The following is a 20665-nucleotide window of genomic DNA, read 5'->3' as shown; positions in this document are numbered from 1 at the left end:
CCTCCGCGCAACCCGGTCCGCCCTCCGATGGAACGCGCTTCGATGCCCACCGCGCGCGTCGTACGCTGCTGCTCCTCCAGCCCCGCGCTTCACGCTCCGCCATCCGATGTTCCCCTCGCTCTCCTACTCCTCCTCCCTCACCCTGCATCGCCACCGCCGCCCGCAATCCGCATCACCTCGGCTTGCTCGGCCTGCAACACCACCGCCGCCTACAATCCGCCTGACCTCTACTCGCTTGGCCCACAACGCCGCCGCCGCCTGCAATCCGCCTGACCTCTGCTCGCTCGGCCTGCTTCGCTGCAGCCGCTGCCACCACCCGCCATTTTCCTCTCCTCGACTAGGTCTCCCTGCGCAGCCGGCCTCGCTCGCCCTCCTCCTCCTCTCCTCCGTCGCCCTGCGCAGCCAGCGCCGCCCGCCCGCACTCCTCTTCGGCACGGTCTCCCTGCACAGCCAGCGCCGCTAGCCCGCCCTCCTCCTCTCCTCGCCGTAGTTGCCCATCACTATTCCCAGACATCACGCCTTCGTCGGGGACACGGTGCCAACAAGCCAGGTTCTATGTATTTGCAAGAAATGCTTCAATTGAATTTCAGAAACTGAATGCTTTAGAGAAATCATCCAGATTGCATGATTATCTCCTTGTTTGTTGTACACATAGACTTGAGTCAAAGTTGCAAATGTTTTTTCTCTTGCATTATGCAGGAAAATCACATGCATTGCAAAAAGAGAGCCCATCCTTTACTATGCTTCATTCTTGGTTAAAACAGGCTTGTACTGAGATGGTAATGCCAATTTCTTTGCAGTGAAGACAGGAGCATGTATCCACCATATTAATTTGACAGGAGCATATATCCACCATATTAATTTGACAGGAGCATGTATCCACCATATTAATTTGACTACAGAGTTTGGTGTCAGGCCAAGGCCTCGGTGTATTACTACAGAGTTTGGTGGGCAACTGGGCATGTAAGTTTAGTAAATGCAGCATTATCACAGAACAAACGGGTTCTTTTGATTACTTTTCCAGCTAGATATTTTAATTAATTTCAATTGTAGCGTAAATGTATTTTGACCTTCCCTGTCTTTGCTTAAAGTGCGTGCTTCCGAAGTTTTCCTGGCTGCCATTTTGTACCATGCATTGTTGTTCCGATACTTCAGCTACTTTTGTTTGTAGATTCTTGATGGTGCTTAGTACGCTAATTTCTGTGCTTCTGTGCTCTCTAAAAAAAAGTGGAAAGCTGTATTGAAGCATGTCGAGAGCCTGATGTATCTCACACACACTACTCCACTGCTACAATATTGCTTGGTTTCTGCAATTCATTTTTTCAGCGAGCATAGTGGCACAAATCTTCAATGGAGTTTATTGGAACCAGATTCAGTGCTAGCAGTATGTTTTGTGGCAGGTGTAGCTGAAGTATCATGTGATTTTGTTTATCTTTTCTCAGTCAAATCATTCTCTGCATTTCAGGTCATGGGAAGGATACATGCCATTCTTTCAGATTGAACTATTGTCACGGATGTAGAGGTATGACATTACATTATGTCTCTCTGTTTTCTGGGATTTTCTTTTCCAAAAGCAGAGGCTACCAGCTTGCTGCCGGATAACTAAGATTGTAAAACAGAGATGTTCTGTAGCTAATGAAAAGCATCAGTTAAACATGGAATTAATGAATGAGTAGATGTTTCACTACCAGTCTACCGCAGACCTTTAATACATCTCTTTCTCCTGCGTTCACTTAAATTCTCTGTGTTGGTGCGTAAGTGCAAGATTTTGTCCTTGTGTTTATGAGTCCATACAATGTTAAAAAATCAAGATTGTTAAGTTTTAGTGTTAAGCAAACTCATGCACTAAAATTTTCTTGATGAAGTCCAATGCACTCTTGCATGCAGAGATTATAGTCATTATCATTAGACTGTTACAGTCAATGTGCTAACTGTAGCGAATCATGTGCTAAATAATTTGCAGTCTAAGTTAATCTGACCTTATCTTCAAGAATTAGTTTATCAATTTGTAGTTTATCAGAGGTTTTGGGAGTACAACTAGGAATATTTCGCCCATTAATTGCTGTTGAGAGTCTCTGCCAGTACTTTCTATTGTTCGATGCCTATAAGACTATAATCATTCCTCCATATGGGACCTATAATATCTTGTCCAATGGTCCAACCAGCCATTACTAAGCCCAAGTGATGACTTGATTTATTTTTGTCTTATAGACATTTTTTGCAGTACTTTGAACTAGATGATTCAAGTTTGTGTTGTATGCTAGCAATGTCCATCGATATCTGGAATCATGACGGTTTGTTGCTCCACATAAGGATCTGTTGTACAGCACTATTTGAATGAAAAATGAAATGTGCTGTATGCCTGATTCATTTTGAACCGCACCAGCCTACAAAGGGGTCAGCCAGTCGATTTAACTGATCTCAAATAATACATGGACCAGTTTCCAACAAAAACTACATTTATCCAATCATTATTATGAACTATTATCTGATGGGCCAAAAATACAGAATATACAAGGTTGGCGAATTTCATCCATTAGAAAGTGACAGCCCACTATCTATGCTTGAATTTCTCCTAGAGCCTGTGGACTGTCACATATAATCTTCTACTACCCTTCAGGTGATACAGTTCAATCATTTGTACTCAGGGCAAACTGATCTGGGCCACACCACATTGATATAATCATATTCAGTGCTCATTTCAGCGATTCTTGTTGATCTCTTTGTTTGGTATGGTCAGATGTTGCTTATTTTCTTGTGTTCTAATATTATTTTATTTTTTGCTTCTTGCAGATTAGGAAAAGTGACCACACATCTTTTCCTATACAGAAGAAACAGGCATCAAGAGAGTTTCTTAGAACTGTAGCCCATCTCCGTCCTCATATACAAACACTTTTGGTGCCATATGTTTTACTCACTGCTGTCTCCTTTTTCTTCCCTTCTCTGGCATTCTGGACTTCAAAAGTCACCAATTCGAGTTTCTTTTTAGTTTCTTTCAGTATATAAAGGTGCATAGGTTTGTTGACCATGAGACTGGAAATGATTCTTTCCTTCCATTAGAAATGATTCTTTCCTTCCATTACTCAACCAGAAATTGAAATGCATCTTATCAAGTGTCATCCTTTATCTATTTGTATGATTTGTTCCCTTGGGTAACTTACAAGTTAGTACACAATCTGTAAATATGGTTGCCTCTGTAAATTTCTAGATTTGGCAATGATATGGTCAAAGGTACTCACAAGACTGGCCACCACATGCATAGTAGTGTGGTTCTATAGTATGTATGAATTTCCAAGACAAGCTATCTTGGGTTTAGTTGCAAACTTTCATTTGTGAGGTATCAAATCATAATTGTGTTGCCTAGGTGGTCACATAATTTCTTACAGATTATTGGTTGTGGACTGTCTTACATATTACAAGAGCTGCTGAGGATAATATTATTGTGCCCTTTTGCAAAACAAGCTTTCTACAAGCAGAAAACTGAAAAGGTATTTCTTTCTTTAGCAGTTGGAGTATCTATGGCATTTAACTGTAGTTGTTAACTATACAATTTTGGTGATCCTCCCTGCATTAGCCAAGCAAATCGATTTATAATCAGCAAAAGAGTTATCATAGCTGAATGTCAATAGAATACAGGATTGGACATTCCTCGAAAAAAAAGAATACAGGATTGGAACATAACACAATAGAAGGACTATATACTATAAGGTGCCATCAACCTCAGTGCCAAGGGGAAAAGATGGATCATGTAACTTGCAATAAAGCAGCAATCTGGCGAGATAACTGTTGAAGCTAGATTTCGACACGAATAAAATCGGCGTCAGGAGAGGAAGAAATTGGAAGATACAGCAAGATACAGGGGTGACAGTTGGAAATCGGCCGAATGGCGCTACAGTTAAAGATCGGTTGGTTGGTGCTACAGTCCAGGATCGGCCGATGCTACAGTCCAGGATCGGCTGATGGATCTTTAGAATTCCGCCTCACTTGACCCCTGGGGTTTGGGATCGGACGCGCCCAGTTCCCAATCGGTTACCCCTTGCCGATGAGGAAATCGGCCGATTGGGAGGTTGGAATAGTTGGGCCGGTATGGGCTTAGAAAGGATTATAAAGATGAAGAGGGAATCAGCCCATGAAGCGCATAATAATCGACCTAGTACGAGTCGTACTTGTAAACATTCGTTTTCCATTTAAATTAGGGATAGAGTTCTAGACAGATAAGGAGTCGTTTGTACGGGGCTATAAATAGCCACTTTTGTAGATCTGTAATCATCAACAACTCAATACAACAAACTACTATTTCCTCGTACTTACTTTCAAGCAGGCGACTTCGCCAAATACTTTCTTCTTTTTCACGAGTTCGTACGGGTTGGCGGGGCTGCATCAACTTGACCTCCGGCCAATCTTGTAAGTTCCGTTTACCGAGTAAATTCTAAGCTTTAACTTCGGGCGCATCGCTGTTGTTTCGTTTAGATTTATTCACTAGTTATCAATATTTACTAGAATTCTAGGTTTTACCTGTTGTTCTAGTTTTATCACCAGTTATCCAGCTAGGAATCGGCAATCTCGGCTTTTCTCGTATTTCGTCGTTTAATTTACTTATTTTACGCATAGCCGACTAGATCTGTTCCTAGTGTTGCTACTGTAGCGTTGTTCATAAACGTTGCTTGGTAATCGGTTGCTTCATAGCCGATTCTCTTATTACTGCAAATCGGCCGATTCGCTGATAAGCTTTCTCGAGATCGGAAACTTAGCCGATCGCAATCTCTGGGACCTGACACGTCTTTTTCCTTGCCAATCAACAGGTCAGATTGGCTGGCACGCCGCGCGAACCGCACCAGGGCAATCACCCGAACAGGAGTTAAGCAGATTCTCCCGGGTCGTGTGTCAGACGCTGGGGATTCGGTCAGCCGATTTCTAGCGCCAACACACTTTTGGCACGCTTGGTGGGACCAATACAACCGCCACCATGTCGAAAGCTGCTGAAGTCTTCAAAGATAACATCATCGAAGTGATAGAGGCAGATCTCACGGACGACCAGAAGGAAGAACTAGAGAAGCAGACGGCGTACTACCGGAAGGCTTGCCTGCAATCCTTCAGTCGCACCAGGAGCGGGGAGACTATCAAAAAGTCTCCGTTTCCAACTCCCCGCCAGATCACAATCACCGAGGACTCGAACAAGATGTCCGAGATGGTCCAGTAGTCCGTTTATCAAGCCTTCATTGATCAATCCCCGGTGCTTGCAAATACGGTGTACAATGCCGTCATCAGCTCCTTGGCTAGCGGGGTATCTCAAGGGTACAAGGGACCAGCATATGCTCCGCCGATTCCACCAAACAGGAGTTATCTGAATTCGGCTTCTCAGCCGATCCAATTTCCAGTTGGGGGTTCAGGCGCTTCCTCATCATCAATCTCTATGGGGTATACTGGCACACAACACCTCCAGCCACACCCCATTCAGCGGTCCTCTGCGCAGTTCCCTCCGGTTAATCCAGCGCCTTGGGGGGCACCATCAGCTACGGCCGTTCCGGGTCAATCGGCCAGTCAGGGGAAGTCCCCAATTCCAGGCGTCTTTCCAGGCAGCCACTCGACCAACTATGCCGTCATACCAGCCTGTCGCACCAGAGATGAGCAAAGCAGCAGAGCTCGTACTATATGATGAAACGAGTGGCTCATTCAAACAGCCGATCCTGAATACACAGCCGGCCCTGAATACACAGCCGGCTATAACACATCAGATGCCACATACTTTCACTCAGCATCAAGCCATCCCGCCTCCGATATACCAGCACGTGCCAGTCCCTCAGCCAACAGTTTACCAGCAACAGCCAGACTGGTCGGCACGTATAGCAGAAGTGATTCAGGAACAATTCGGCTTGAAGCCGAAGGTATAGACTTACACTTACAGGACACCGTACCCGTCTACGTACGACCTACTACCGTTTCCCCATCGGTATAAAGTTCCTGACTTCACCAAGTTCTCGGGGATGGACGACACTTCAACCGTAGAATACGTGAACAGATTCATCATCCAATGCGGAGAGGCAGCGGTGCAAGACGCTCTACGGGTGCGGCTCTTCTCGTCGTCTTTGTCTGGGTTGGCCTTCCAGTGGTTCACGACATTACCGCCCAACTCGATTATTACATGGGCCGATTTGGAGAGGCAGTTTCATAAATACTTCTACGCCGGGGTACATGAGATGAAGCTGTCTGATTTGACCAGCCTCAAGCAGAGAAGCGACGAGCCGATATCCTCATATGTACAGAGGTTTCGGGAAATCAGAAACAAATGCTATTCTTTGGCTCTAAACGATGCACAGCTGGCTGATATAGCCTTTCAAGGTCTCTTGCCTCACATCAAAGAAAAATACGCCTCACAGGAGTTTGAGAGCTTAAGCCAAATCGTCCACCGATTGTCTGGACAGGAGGTACGTTCTTTCGATCCACGGAGGAACTTCCAGAAGAAGGTGGCATACTTAGAAGAGGTTGAAGCCGAAGAAGATGCAGAAGTCGATCTTGCGGAATGGGTTAAGGGAAAGAAGCCGATATCATGCCCGTTCGGCAAGAAGGAGCCAGAAACGTTCGGCTTTGACACGTCGAAGGCCGATAAAATCTTCGATCTCCTACTCCAGGAAGGACAGATTAAGCTCTCGCCATACCATACGATACCTTCTGCCGAACAACTGAAGAAGATGAAATATTAAAAATGGCACAACGCTACCTCCCATGACACTAATGAGTGCAAAATCTTCTGGCAGCAGATACAAACGGCTATTGAGCAGGGTAGACTTAAATTTGAAGTACCAACAAAACCAGCCAAGCCAATGAAGATCGATCAGCACCCCTTCCCCACCAACATGGTTGACACGGGAACGAACTCGCTCCAAACAAAGGTGCTAACGTCCGAATCGGCTAAAAAGAGTGGTGCCGTAGATCCCAGAAATCAAGCGGCGCCCGAAGACATCAAGGGGAAGCGGCGGATGGAAGACGACGACAGCGGATCAGGTGAGCCACGCATTACTTCCCAATTTCTGCTCCACAAATATCAGCGGCAACATGAGCGCTCAAGATCCCGGGAAGAAGCGATGCGGCGACATGAAGATCACTAGAGATGCCCGTTCTTCATCCACTGTTGGGAAAGCAACCTCAGGTTACCTTCGGCCGATAATTGCCCAGAGTGCAATGGCCCGTATCGTAACAATCGGCCGTTCAACAGGTCTCGCTCCAGAGACGGGAGACCAGAGCCGACCAGCAGGAACTGGCGCGACCAAGACGAACGGCGCCCTCCCGTGCGTGATCGGCTGGGGGGCAGAAGTGACCGATATGACCGGTCGGAAGGCAAGCGCCATGATAGGCCGGGGGGCAGATTTGATCGACATGACCGGCTGGAAAATAGGGCCAGCATTCACAGTCGACTTAAAGAGATGGCCGATGCTCGAGTGTCAGACGAGGACCCTTTAGGACGCGAATCGGAATGGTAACGCGCCAGGCCACGAACCAAACCAGTGAACCCCAGGTGGTGTCCCGATGGATTGACCAAGTCTCAAAAATGAAGAATCCAGCGTCTCCGCCAGTGGGAACAGCAGGAGGAAGAACAACAGTACACGACGGACAAGAGGGAAGGCAGGTCTCAGGTATGGCGCCCTAAAAGAAACGACAGAGGAGGTGACGAATCGGCAGGCGATGAATCGGCAGCCGACATCGGCATGGTTTTCATACTGCCGATGGAATTTATGACTCCTGCCGACCGACAGGATATATCGGCGATAGAAGAACAGATGGCACAATTGGCTTTGGAGCCAATGACAGCCACATTCGAGAAGCCCGAAGACGACAAACGCCAACACCTGAAAGCATTGTTCCTTAAAGGGCATGTCAACGGCCGACCCCTCACCAGATTAATGGTAGACGGAGGAGCTGCAGTCAACATCATGCCATATGCCGTGCTCTGGAAGCTTGGGAAAGGCGATGATGACTTGAACAAGACAGACATGATGCTCAAGGACTTTGAGGGCAACGTATCCCCCGCTCGCGGCGCCCTCTGCGTCGACCTCACCATCGGCAGTAAGACCCTTCCTACTACTTTCTTTATTATTAATGGCAAGGGATCCTACAACATGCTACTCGGCCGAGACTGGATACTGCAAATTGCTGCATCCCATTGACAATGCATCAATGTCTTGTACAATGGGTTGACGACAACATCGAGGTGGTCAACACCGACTCCGCATACAGCATCGCGGCAGCCGACACGCAGCAGTGGAGCTGCGAAACCGTCAAGTGCATATCCGGTAGAGTATGGGATACTGACTTCTTGAAGGTGTCCGATTTTGACCTACAGCCAATCCGAGCAGTCGGCTCCGAAGACTCAGATTAAATGGATCAGTTCGCCCGAGAAGATGGGAAGCTAGGGCACGGGTTCACGTCGGCCGATTCATTAGAAATGATAGACTTAGGCGATGGCACCAAACCAAGGCCGACTTATATTAGTGCAAATTTAGATCCAGAATACAAATGTAAACTGACAAGTTTGTTAAGAGAATTTAAGGATTGTTTTGCTTGGGAGTATCATGAGATGCCCGGATTAGATCGATCTATTGTTGAACATCGGCTACCCATAAAACCAGGATATCGGCCGTATCAACAGCCTGCACGGCGGTGCAATCCTAAAATTCTACCAGACATAAAAGCCGAAATGACTCGGCTAATCGAAGCAAAATTTATTCGGCAATGTCGTTATGCCGAGTGGATCTCCAACATTGTACCAGTATACAAGAAGAACGAAAAGCTACGCGTGTGCGTTGATTTCAGGAATCTTAATCAGGCCACACCAATGGACGGATACCCCATGCCGATGGCCGATGTGCTGATAGATGCTGCCGCGGGACACAAGGTTATTAGCTTCATGGACGAAAACGCTGGGTACAATCAAATACTTATGGCCGAAGAAGACATACCCAAAACAGCCTTCAGATGCCCAGGCCACCTTGGTTTATTCGAGTGGGCGGTGATGACTTTTGGCTTAAAAAATGCCGGCGCCACGTATCAGAGAGCCATGAACTACATATTTCACAAACTCATCGGCATACTGGTAGAAATCTACATCGACGACGTCGTAGTCAAGTCCAAAGGACACGAAGAGCATCTGGCCGATTTGCGAAAAGTGCTGGAATGCACTAAGAAACATGGGCTGAAGATGAACCCGAATAAATGTGCCTTCGGCGTGTCCGCCGGACAGTTCTTAGGATTCACGGTGCATGAGCGGGGAATAGAAATCAATCGGAAGACTATAGCGGCTATCAATAAAGTCGTGGCCCCGCAGAATAAAACTGAATTGCAGTCTTTAATCGGCAAGGTGAATTTCATTAGAAGATTCATATCTAATCTGTCTGGGCGAATCTAAACCTTCACACCATTATTAAAGTTGAAGCCCGACCAGGAGTTCATATGGGGAGAAGAGCAACGCAAGGCACTGGAAGATATCAAGCAGTACTTGGTCTCACCACCGGTATTGGTCCCTCCTCAAACTGGTAAGCCGTTTAAATTATATTTATCAGCCGATGAAAAAGCTATTGGGTCGGCTCTGGTCTAGGAGTTCGAAGGAAAGGAAAGAGTAATTTATTATATCAGTAGAAGACTCTTGGACACTGAAACAAGGTATCCTCCAGTAGAGCGGTTGTGCCTATGCCTTTACTTCTCATGCACCAAACTCAGGCACTATTTGCTGTCGGCGGAATGTGTGGTCGTATGCAAAGACGACATGGTAAAATACATGCTGTCACTGCCAATTTTGAAAGGACGAATCGGCAAATGGATCTTAGCTTTGTCAGAGTTTGACCTTCGGTATGAATCGGCGAAAGCCGTCAAGGGTCAGGTCATGGCCGATTTCGTCGCCCAACACTGCGAACCAGAGACTACCTTCGTGGAACCGGTACCTTGGACTTTGTACTTTGATGGATCATCATGTGGGGTCGGATCAGGAATCGGCATCGTCCTCATATCGCCTCGGGGGGCAAGCTATGATTTTTCTCTGCCGATAGAAGCGACCGCCACTAACAATCAAGCAGAATACCGAGCTGTATTGAAGGGATTACAATTACTAAGAGAAGTCAAGGCCGATTCTGTTGAAATTTTTGGAGATTCCATGCTTATTGTGGATCAATTAACAGGGAAGTCCGAATGCAAGGATGATGTGTTGAGGATTTATTACAAAGATTGCCTGCAGCTTCTAAAAGAATTTAAATCGGCAGTTATTAAACATATCCCAAGGAATCACAACGAGGATGCCAACAAGCTCGCCCAACACGCGTCTGGGTATCGGCCGATTCAAGGCGCTATGGCCCTGGAGCTCGCGGCCGATGATTGGCGAAAAGAAATTGCCGATTACCTGAAAGATCCATCTAGGAAAGTGGATCGGCGGGTGTGTTTCCATGCTACCAAATACGTACTAATGGAAGATGATTTGTTCTACCGAACAATTGACGGTGTCCTACTCAAGTGTCTGGGAACAGAGGAGGCTAAGACTCTGATGGGAGAAATCCATGAAGGAGTGTGTGGAGCCCACCAGTCGGCTCATAAGATGAAATAGATGATCAGGAATAATGGGTATTACTGGCCAACGATTCTCGAAGATTGCTTCAAATATTATAAGGGATGCCAGGATTGTCAGAAATTCGGGAATGTCCAACGTGCGCTCGCGTCGGCCATGAATCCCATTATCAAACCGTGACCGTTCAGAGGATGGGGGATAGACCTCATCGGCCAAATTTATCCCCCATCAAGCAAAGGGCACAAGTTCATTCTGGTGGCCACTGATTACTTTACCAAATGGGTGGAAGCAATTCCGTTAAGAGCCGTAACATCGGCTGCCATGGTCGACTTCGTAAGGGACCATATCGTCTACCGATTCGGCATTCCCCAGACCATCACAACTGATCAAGGGACAATGTTCACATCAGGAGAATTCGAGGAGTTCACGGCCGATATGGGAATCAAATTGTTAAACTCCTCTCCATATTATGCCCAAGCTAACGGTCAGGCTGAATCCTCCAACAAGGGGATAATTAAGTTAATCAAGAGGAAGATAGAGGAGCAGCTGAAAAAATGGCATCTATGTCTAACTGAAGCCCTATGGGCATACAGGATGGCTTGTCATGGGGCCACCAAGTTATCCCCTTATCAGTTGGTGTACGGTCATGATGCAGTACTACCGTGGGAATCAAGGGCGGGGTCGAGACGCATTTCGCTCCAGGACCAGTTAACGGCCGATGACTACTCATCACTCATGAAAAGGGAACTTGATGACTTGGCTGGCCAACGATTGAGAGCTTTGATAAGCATTGAGGAAAACTAGAAGAAAGTGGCCAAATGGTATGATAAGAAGGTCAAAGTCAAACAATTCTCTCCAGGGGACCTGGTTTGGAAGTTAGTGTTGCCGATTGGGTCAAAAGATCCTAAATTCAGAAAATGGTCCCCTACATAGGAAGGGCCGTATAAAATCGGCAGACGTGCTCCAGGAAACGCTTATATTTTGGAAACAATCGAAGGAGAAGAGTTTACTAGGGCTCTGAACGGAAGGTACTTGAAAAGGTACTACCCTAGTATATGGGTCGGAGCATAAAGGATCGACCACAATGAATAGCACACAACCGATATACAAGGGTTTGTCTAGAGAAAACATGTGATCGTCCAAATCGGCCGATGTATTCATTCGGTACGGATGGCGGGTTACACGGCCGACAAGGTACAAGTCGCCCTTAGAACAAAAAATAATTAACTACACTTTTTCTTACGCTCTCTCTCAGCCCGACCGAGTTCTATCATAAGACGGATATATTCTTCTTCTATCTCTTTCATCGCAACTTCCGCTTCAACTTGACGGGGGAGAGGGTGGCTCCGGTCCATTGACGGGCGCGATGTTCCTGCTGCTGCATCTTCAAGGACGACTTGTCGAGGAAGCAGATGACTTCTGTCGGCTTGAGGTCGCCGGCAGATGTTGCCGTCCAGAGAATCCCAGATCCGTCGGATGTCGGCAGGAACAAGCTCTTGGAGTTCGTCACGATGAGCCCTGATTAAGTCCTTGTCCTCTTGTGACAACGGTTCATCGGAGTGCATGAGTTCAATGGCGTGTTCGAGTTCAGGGCTAAGGCGTCGTGGCTGAAGAAAATGACGATCAAAAAGGTGATTCCCTTCATAAGAGTTAAACTGAGAAGAAGGGTCAAGGCAAAACTTTCACCTAGTTAACAAAGGAAGAGGAAGAAGATGAAGAAGACATGACTGAAAATCGCACCGACGAAAGCAGGTTGGGAAAATGAAGCCGAGCTAAACTGGTACTCTCGGAACGGGGGTCTAGGCCGGCATTTATAAGAAAAGGAGGCGTAGATATTTGGTAAGACGTGTCCCGTCGGAAGTGAGAAAGGCAAGAAATAAAAGAGGCTTCGCGAAGGACGGTCAAAGCGGTCATTAAAAGTTCATACAAAATGACCAGTACTTTTACAGGTTACCCAGAAGGGCATCGATAGCCACAATCGCTCGACGCCGGATCTGATCGGCAGAGTCCAGGACCCGTTGGTCATCATCCGCCGATCCGGGGACTTCTGACACATTGCGGTGGAGTTTAAGGGCTTCGTGGGCCAGATGCTGCCTCTCCCATTTTAGATCGGCGATGACGGAAGGGAGTTCTTGGAGCCTCTTCTCTTCGGCATTTATTGCTTTGGTCACCTGTTCCATCTCCTTGGCAAGCTCTGCCCTTCGGCGTTTGAGGCGATCTATCGTGCCGACGATCCCTGGGCGAGAGTCTTCAAGAAAATGAATTCGTTGGTGCACCTCTTGGGCCTGACGCTTGTATGTATCTTCTTCTTCACGAGTCTTGGCCAACTTGGCGCGATCGGCCATGTGACGCAGGGCCCTGAAAACCGGGATCCTCATCGACTCGATATACGCGGCCGGCGCCAAGGCTTCCTCCGCTTCTTCTGGTACCCGCCCGCTGACATCACCGAAGAGCTGCCGAATCGGCGAGGCGTCTTCTACCAATCGGCCGATGTCTTCTTGAAGAAGGGATCGGATGCTGGTTAGTTTGGCGCGGACGTCATCAGGGACGGAGCTCAAAGTGACTTGGCGAGAGGCGACTTCCTCGTCGTCAGAGAGTGCGACCGCAAATGAGAAGAGACTGTTGTTGGGGGTATCCTGTTCCTGGAAATAATAAGTCAAGAAGAAAAACAAATCAGCCGATGGTGATAGCAAATCAGCTAAGTAAGGGTGAAAAGTCTCTTACCTCCTTGAATCGGATTTCCTCAAGCTGCATTTGGGGAGTCGTTATTCTCGATTCAGGGGCTGGTGCCATTGGTTCACCAGAAGAAGAAGACTCTATGATGATTGGTGCTGTGCTCGGACCAGCTTCCCAGGAGATGACCGTTGGTTGGTTAAGAGGGGCGTTTAACGTACCGGTGACCTGTGTCAAAGGATTGAATGAGAACATTATCCAAATGCTAGGAAAATCAGTTGAAGAGTGTTATACCTCGGCGGATGGAAGCGAAGGTGCGTCGATAACCGATTGGGTTGCTGCCGATTGTGGTGGGTCCATGGAAGTGATCCGTGCAGTCTAAGATAAGAGGAGTCCGTGCAGGGATATCAATCGGAAGGGTTGGGCAATGAGTTTACCTGCATGGCCTCCAACAGTAATGATGCAGCGGCTGCCCCAGCTTGTGTGACGACTTGAGTATCTACTGCTCTGGCAGCTTGAAGAGGCAGTGCGGCCGAAGTTTCTGCCGATATGATCGCAGGAGGATCAGCCAATTCTATACGAGCTCGAACTCGGCGACTGGTCTTCTTGGTAACTTTCTTCTGCGCCTGCTTCGATCGGCCAGCGATTACATCCACGGAAGGGGCATCGAAGCCGATAAGGGGAAAGATGGTGTATGGATGATGGTCTTCTATCGGCCGACCACTCTGGCTGCGTGTTGGGGGGACACGGTTCTCAGACTGAAGCAATAGCAAGATGTTAGTATGTGTATTCAACCGCATTGATAAAGGAGTGAAAATCGGTTAGGAAAAAATACCTCAGCGTTCGGGTCGATGTTGGTCGGATCCAGGAGATTGCAGTATGTCGACGCGGAGTTGCAGAACAGGTATTGTTTCCATTCGGCTCACCAAAGCTTGAATGGTTGGACGGCGAAGGGAGCTACTATCCAGTCCTTCAGGTCAATGGTGCTGGAGTCAAGGACCCAATCCTGCAGCCGACTATAGTCAAGACCTTTTGTGAGCTCATCTCTGAACTTAGCTCGGCCAGCGAAGTACGCTTGAATCGGCAGCTGACCCATGCCGAATTGACGCGCTGCAGCAGAGGGATTGTAAAACTCATACGTAGGAGCATCTTTCCCTGAGAAGAAGTTGGCCGGCAGGATTCCCGGTTTGATTAACTCATCTGTGAGGTCTTCGTCGAATCGGCCGGTAGTTGAGTTGAAGCAAGAAGGGAGCTCAAAGATTGGGTCATCTCACCGATAAGGCAACCAGACGGTTGCATCTTCATTAAAACCGTTATAAAAACACCGGAAGTACTCGGCCGCTTTGGTAGCAGAGTACAGACAACCGGGGAAGACCGATGCCGCTTCGCCGAAAGATGTGCATCGGCGTCGGACAGTGGGATCCTCTGCCGATTCGATGCTGGGGAACGTCATGTGTTCCACCCTCTGCTGAGAGATCTTGCTCATGTACAGGTTCAGCCATAAGTTAATGAACCACCAGGGTCTACCTGGATTTCCAATCGGCTCCCCTTTGGATAGTTTGATGCCGATTTGGTGAAGCATGTGGTATGCTGCCCTAGTAAGTGTTTTCCAAGAGGAACATGAGTCCCTACTGATAATGCTTCGGCTAAAGCTTGGGTGTTGGTTGATGGGCCAGCTGCTCTCCCGCAGAAGAAGTGCTTCTCCAACCACATCATTAGGAAGGCCGTGTGTTCTCTGTTTTCAACAGATCTGGCCCTTTTGTTACATCTAATAAAGCCTTTCCACCCGCCGATTCCCCTCGTGTCCAGTCGATGTGATGTTGTGGTTAAAAAGCGGAAAGGGGTGTCCGGGGAGGAAATGTCCAGGCCGGTCAGCAAAACCACATCGGCCAGTGTGGGGGTCATAGGTCCGTGTCCGAACAAGAATGCATTAAGAGCATCAGACCAAAAGTAAGAGGCTGTCATCACTAATGGTTCATTCCGCTCCATTTGGGACAGGGATAAGTTGATGCATTGGCCGATTTTGAGTTCATCCCATTGGACCCTCTTGGGTGCGGCTATTCGCTGGTACCATTCCCTCCAACCGGGAGTTTCATTCGGCCAAGACCTAAAGGTGCCCAACCAGTGATCCAGGTCCATGGTTGATTGTTTGAAGGGGATCCTATGGGTTTCCAAATTGATTAGCTCAGTTTGATCTGGGTTCCCCATGGGTCCGAGGCAAACAAGGCCGGGATTTCCCATAAGATGAATGGTGATGCGATGTCTAACCGCCTAAAAAAGGAAAGGGGGGTGCGAAAGTAAGAAATAGATCTAAAGTAAATGTATTACCGATAAAGGAAAGATTCGGTGATGACCTCTAGGATGAAGTTCCTTGTAGTCGGCGGGATCGCCGGTGCAGCTGCGGAGGATGAGGCCGCCATTGGGATCTCGGAAGAAGCTTCGACTTTCGCTAATGGAGCTCCTTCTTCCGACGATGGGGCCACCACTGTCGCTGCCTCCGCCGAAGGCGCTATTTCTGGAGCTTCGCGCACGGGTGAGGTGCCTGAAGGTGCCGCCATTGGAGGGGGAGGAAGGAAAGTGACAGGAAGACGGTGTCAGAAAGCTGTGGAACTAAGGAAAAATGCTGGAGGAAGAAGAAGGCTCGTGCACTGAGGAAGAAGGACGTGAGCTCGAAAGGGAAGTGCGGGATGTGCTGATATTTAAAGGGGGCCTGAGGAAGGGTAAAAATGGAATTTTTACCGCGCCGGCATTTCGAGTTTTTCGGGAGTAGTGGTTGTCGTGGGCGCCCGTTTCAAAAAGATTGCAATCATCAGGTTGAAGACCGCGAAACGGAAGGATATTTTCATTGTGGTTGTTTTGGAAGGGAAGCTGAAAAGAATTTCGAAGTAAAGACTATGTTTTACTTCGAAAGTGGGGGGCATGTGTTGACGCCAGATTTCGACACGAATAAAATCGGCGTCAGGAGAGGAAGAAATTGGAAGATACAGCAAGATACAGGGGTGACAGTTGGAAATCGGCCGAATGGCGCTACAGTTAAAGATCGGTTGGTTGGTGCTACAGTCTAGGATCGGCCGATGCTACAGTCCAGGATCGGCCGATGGATCTTTAGAATTCCGCCTCACTTGATCCCTGGGGTTTGGGATCGGACGCGCCCGGTTCCCGATCGGTTACCCCTTGCCGATGAGGAAATCGGCCGATTGGGAGGTTGGAATAGTTGGGCCGGTATGGGCTTAGAAAGGATTATAAAGATGAAGAGGGAATCAGCCCATGAAGCGCATAATAATCGACCTAGTACGAGTCGTACTTGTAAACATTCGTTTTCCATTTAAATTAGGGATAGAGTTCTAGACAGATAAGGAGTCTTCTGTACGGGGCTATAAATAGCCACTTTTGTAGATCTGTAATCATCAACAACTCAATACAACAAACTACTATTTCCTCGTACTTACTTTCAAGCAGGCGACTTCGCCAAATACTTTCTTCTTTTTCACGAGTTCGTACGGGTTGGCGGGGCTGCATCAACTTGACCTCCGGCCGATCTTGTAAGTTCCATTTACCGAGTAAATTCTAAGCTTTAACTTCGGGCGCATCGCTGTTGTTTCGTTTAGATTTATTCACTAGTTATCAATATTTACTAGAATTCTAGGTTTTACCTGTTGTTCTAGTTTTATCACCAGTTATCCAGCTAGGAATCGGCAATCTCGGCTTTTCTCGTATTTCGCCGTTTAATTTACTTATTTTACGCATAGCCGACTAGATCTATTCCTAGTGTTGCTACTGTAGCATTGTTCATAAACGTTGCTTGGTAATCGGTTGCTTCATAGCCAATTCTCTTATTACTGCAAATCGGCCGATTCGCTGATAAGCTTTCTCGAGATCGGAAACTTAGCCGATCGCAATCTCTGGGACCTGACACGTCTTTTTCCTTGCCAATCAACAGGTCAGATTGGCTGGCACGCCGCGCGAACCGCACCAGGGCAATCACCCGAACAGGAGTTAAGTAGATTCTCCCGGGTCGTGTGTCAGACGCTGGGGATTCGGTCAGCCGATTTCTAGCACCAACAATAACTTTATTTTAGGTCTATCCGATGCCTGCTTTGAGAACATATGTTTGCAGAAAAGTGGCCAAGAAATAGAAATTGTTGTTGAGGGAACTATAAAAGATCAATATATGAATGCATTGCTCAGGCAAGAAAATAAACCTTTTGAGATAACCTGCACACTAACAAGTATATGCTATGTGGGTGGTTAACTTGATCCAATCACATTTTAAATAAAGAAATCCTATCAGTAATGTAAGACCTGCCAAGCTAGAGCAGGAATAGTTCCTTGTATAATTTACCAGGCCTGTACCCCTATAACGTATATTAGTTCCCAGGAAGTTAGCAAAAACTACATGAGATGCACAGGCAAATTGGTTAACTAGCAATAATTTTTCATTGTCTTTCTTGAATGTTATTGTAAACATCAATTTTATGAAATCCAGTTTTGCCTTTCATTTGTCTTGTGCAGGGACTATCGCTTTGATGGAAGGGTCAAGGCGGTCTAGGGAATCTTTTAAAGAACTCACAAACATAACAATCTAAGGTGAGGATACAATTGAACATTTGGGTCGTGATGTACTGTGGTCACTCATTATGCCATTTCAATATGATCAAGGTGCGCAAACCCCACATCATGTAGATCCTAAGGAACGTGATAGAGAGGGTAAGAAGAGAAAACGAGAACAAGGTGTCATTCAGCACATTCCAAACCATCACCAAGGTACTATTGTGTTCTTCGTTTCACTCCACTTCTGCATCATTATTTTTTCATGACAAAATATTGACACTTAGGAGTTTACGTAGATGACAGTGTACACATGGAGGCAGATAAAAACGATGGCTGGCTCTGTAGGGGAGATTTGGGAGAAAATAAAGACAGACTTCATGTGGGGACAGGTGAATCAGGTGTGCCTACACACTTTTGTTGTTTTGGAAAAACATCAATGTTTCAGAAGGTGCTTTATTTTTATGATCTTTTGAAGATGTAGATGCTGGTTTAATCAATGATGAGGCTACTCTTGGTGAGATGGAAGATTTATGCGATCAGAGTTGTATCAGCCCTCTATGTGAAGGAGATAACCGTGTGCTTAATAATCATATGATATGCCTGATTTCAGGAATTTAAATCTCTAAAACATTTTTAGATACAAACGTCGCATTACACAATGATGATGCTACTCTTGGTGATATGGGGGACGTTTGCGTTGAAAGTTATAGCAGTACTGTGGGTGAAGCAGGTAATCCCGTGGCGGCTAATTAGTTAGTGATTCTTAATTATGACTGCTTCCTTTAATAGATATTTTTATAAAAACATCTCATTAATAAATAAGAGGCAGTGTGATTCATATGCCAAATCAAATAGAGATCTTGTTATTCTCAATTGTTGCCATCTTAATGCACCAAACACATTAACCAAACATCAATGCAACTCGTTATTTAGGTGTTGGATTAGATCCATGTTCTATGGATGATCATGATCTCTCACCTAACGAGCGTAGGCATAGTAGGGATAGGGCACGGAGGGCGGCAATGTCTCTTGGTCAGAGGGCTATAATAAATAAGAGGCGACATGATTCATATGCTGCAAAGAGATTATTTATGACGCCAGAAGAGAAGAAGGAGAAAACAAGACAGTCCAAGAGTGACTATAGAAAGAGGGTCAAAGAACAACAGGCAAGAAATTTGCATCCTGACTCTATTGCTATGCCAAGTCCTCACTTTACCCAGAGCTGGTATTCTCTCTTCCTGATAAATGTCATCAAGAATATCGGACGAGTTGGAAATCCCCCTTGTAAACGGCAGGCCTGTTTACATCCAGTCAGATGTGGAGCAATCCCCTAGAGTTGTTACCCCCCTCCCCCCCCCCCCCGCTGGTCCCTGCAAACCACACCATCCATAGCAAACATGTGACTCCTGGAATTAGGAATTCATGCCTAAACCGGCGTAATCAAATGTTTGAAGCAACCATTGGCAGGAATACCAAAACGGCCTATTGGTGACAAAATCAATTATACGAGCCAGCCGACTCAAACGTCTTGTGTCATGGACAATGGTAATTAGTTCACATCATTGGCCTACCTTAGTATTCATATTTTCTATTTTTATGATATTTAAAGTAACCTACATTTATCCTAATGATATTCTACTACTAAAGGTGGCACCCAAACAGACACTCGGGACTCCCATTCCTTCACTACATCTAATGTATTTGGAGCAGGTAAAAAGAAATTCACTTGATTTTTTGTCAATATCGGCTCTATGTCTCACCCGCAATTCATCTTTCGCAGAAAATACTAGGCCTGCACCTAATGACGCTACAGGTACTCAGACACAGCCATCTATTATTGACGAGCCGTATTCAATGCCTCCACATGGTGGACAGGCAGAGACACATGCCTCTATGGAAGAGGATGGTAAATGTTGCATGTGTTTCCTTCGTGCTATTATTCTACCTATGTAAATATGTTTGTCTCATCACTCATTTGCCAATGTTGCATCAGATTGCACCTTTTTGGAGGTCAAGGTACACCTCGGCGCATCTATGTGATGCTTGAGTTATCTTAGTTCCAAAATCTAATACTTCATACTCGTGCTAATGATTAGAACCTGGTGATTGGGAAGCTGATGAGGATGTCGATCTCGAGATGGCTAATGAAGATCCCAACGAACCCGATGTACCAGATCCATACGATGCAGTTTATGCCAATGTCCTTGATGTCTTTAGACGCACATGCTTAAGCTAGAGGATAATTGCGAGCACTGCAATACAAAGAAGTTTGAGTCAGAGCCACCTGGATTCTGTTGTCATAGTGGAAAGATTCATCATCTTTCCACCCCTGAGACACCACCACAACTCGTGAGACTATGGTCGAGCTTGGACGCTGATGCTAGGCATTTCCATGCAAACATTAGATATTTCAATGGCTACTTCTCTTTCACTTCTTTGTACTGTAAACTTGATCGTGTGACTACCAACATGAAAAATTGTGGAATTTACACATTCGGTGCCCATGGCCAAATCTACCATAACATACGATCATTTGGTAAAGAGGATGATCACGAACCTAGACACCTCGAGCTTTATTTTTACGACGACGATCCGTCTCTTGAGCATAGGCTCCACAAGTGCCGTGAGAAGTCTGCCCAAGAAGACAGGAAGGTCATCCATAGGCTAAAGGACATCTTACATGGCATTAATCCCTGCTTAGAGAATCTCAGGAGTATGGGCCAGGTTGACAACCTTGAGGATTACCATGTCGAGTTGAACCTTGACCAATGGCTGGACCAGCGAACATATAACGTGCCATTAACGTCAGAGGTTGCTGCCGTTTGGATTGAGGGGAGCGAGCATCAGGGCCAGTTCGATAATAGTGTTGTCCTCCAAGGGGAGGATAGGTTGATC

This window comes from Setaria italica, chromosome VII, assembly GCF_000263155.2.
Source record: "Setaria italica strain Yugu1 chromosome VII, Setaria_italica_v2.0, whole genome shotgun sequence".
NCBI classification, from domain to species: domain Eukaryota; kingdom Viridiplantae; phylum Streptophyta; class Magnoliopsida; order Poales; family Poaceae; genus Setaria; species Setaria italica.
Note: the sequence above shows the minus strand (reverse complement) of the source record.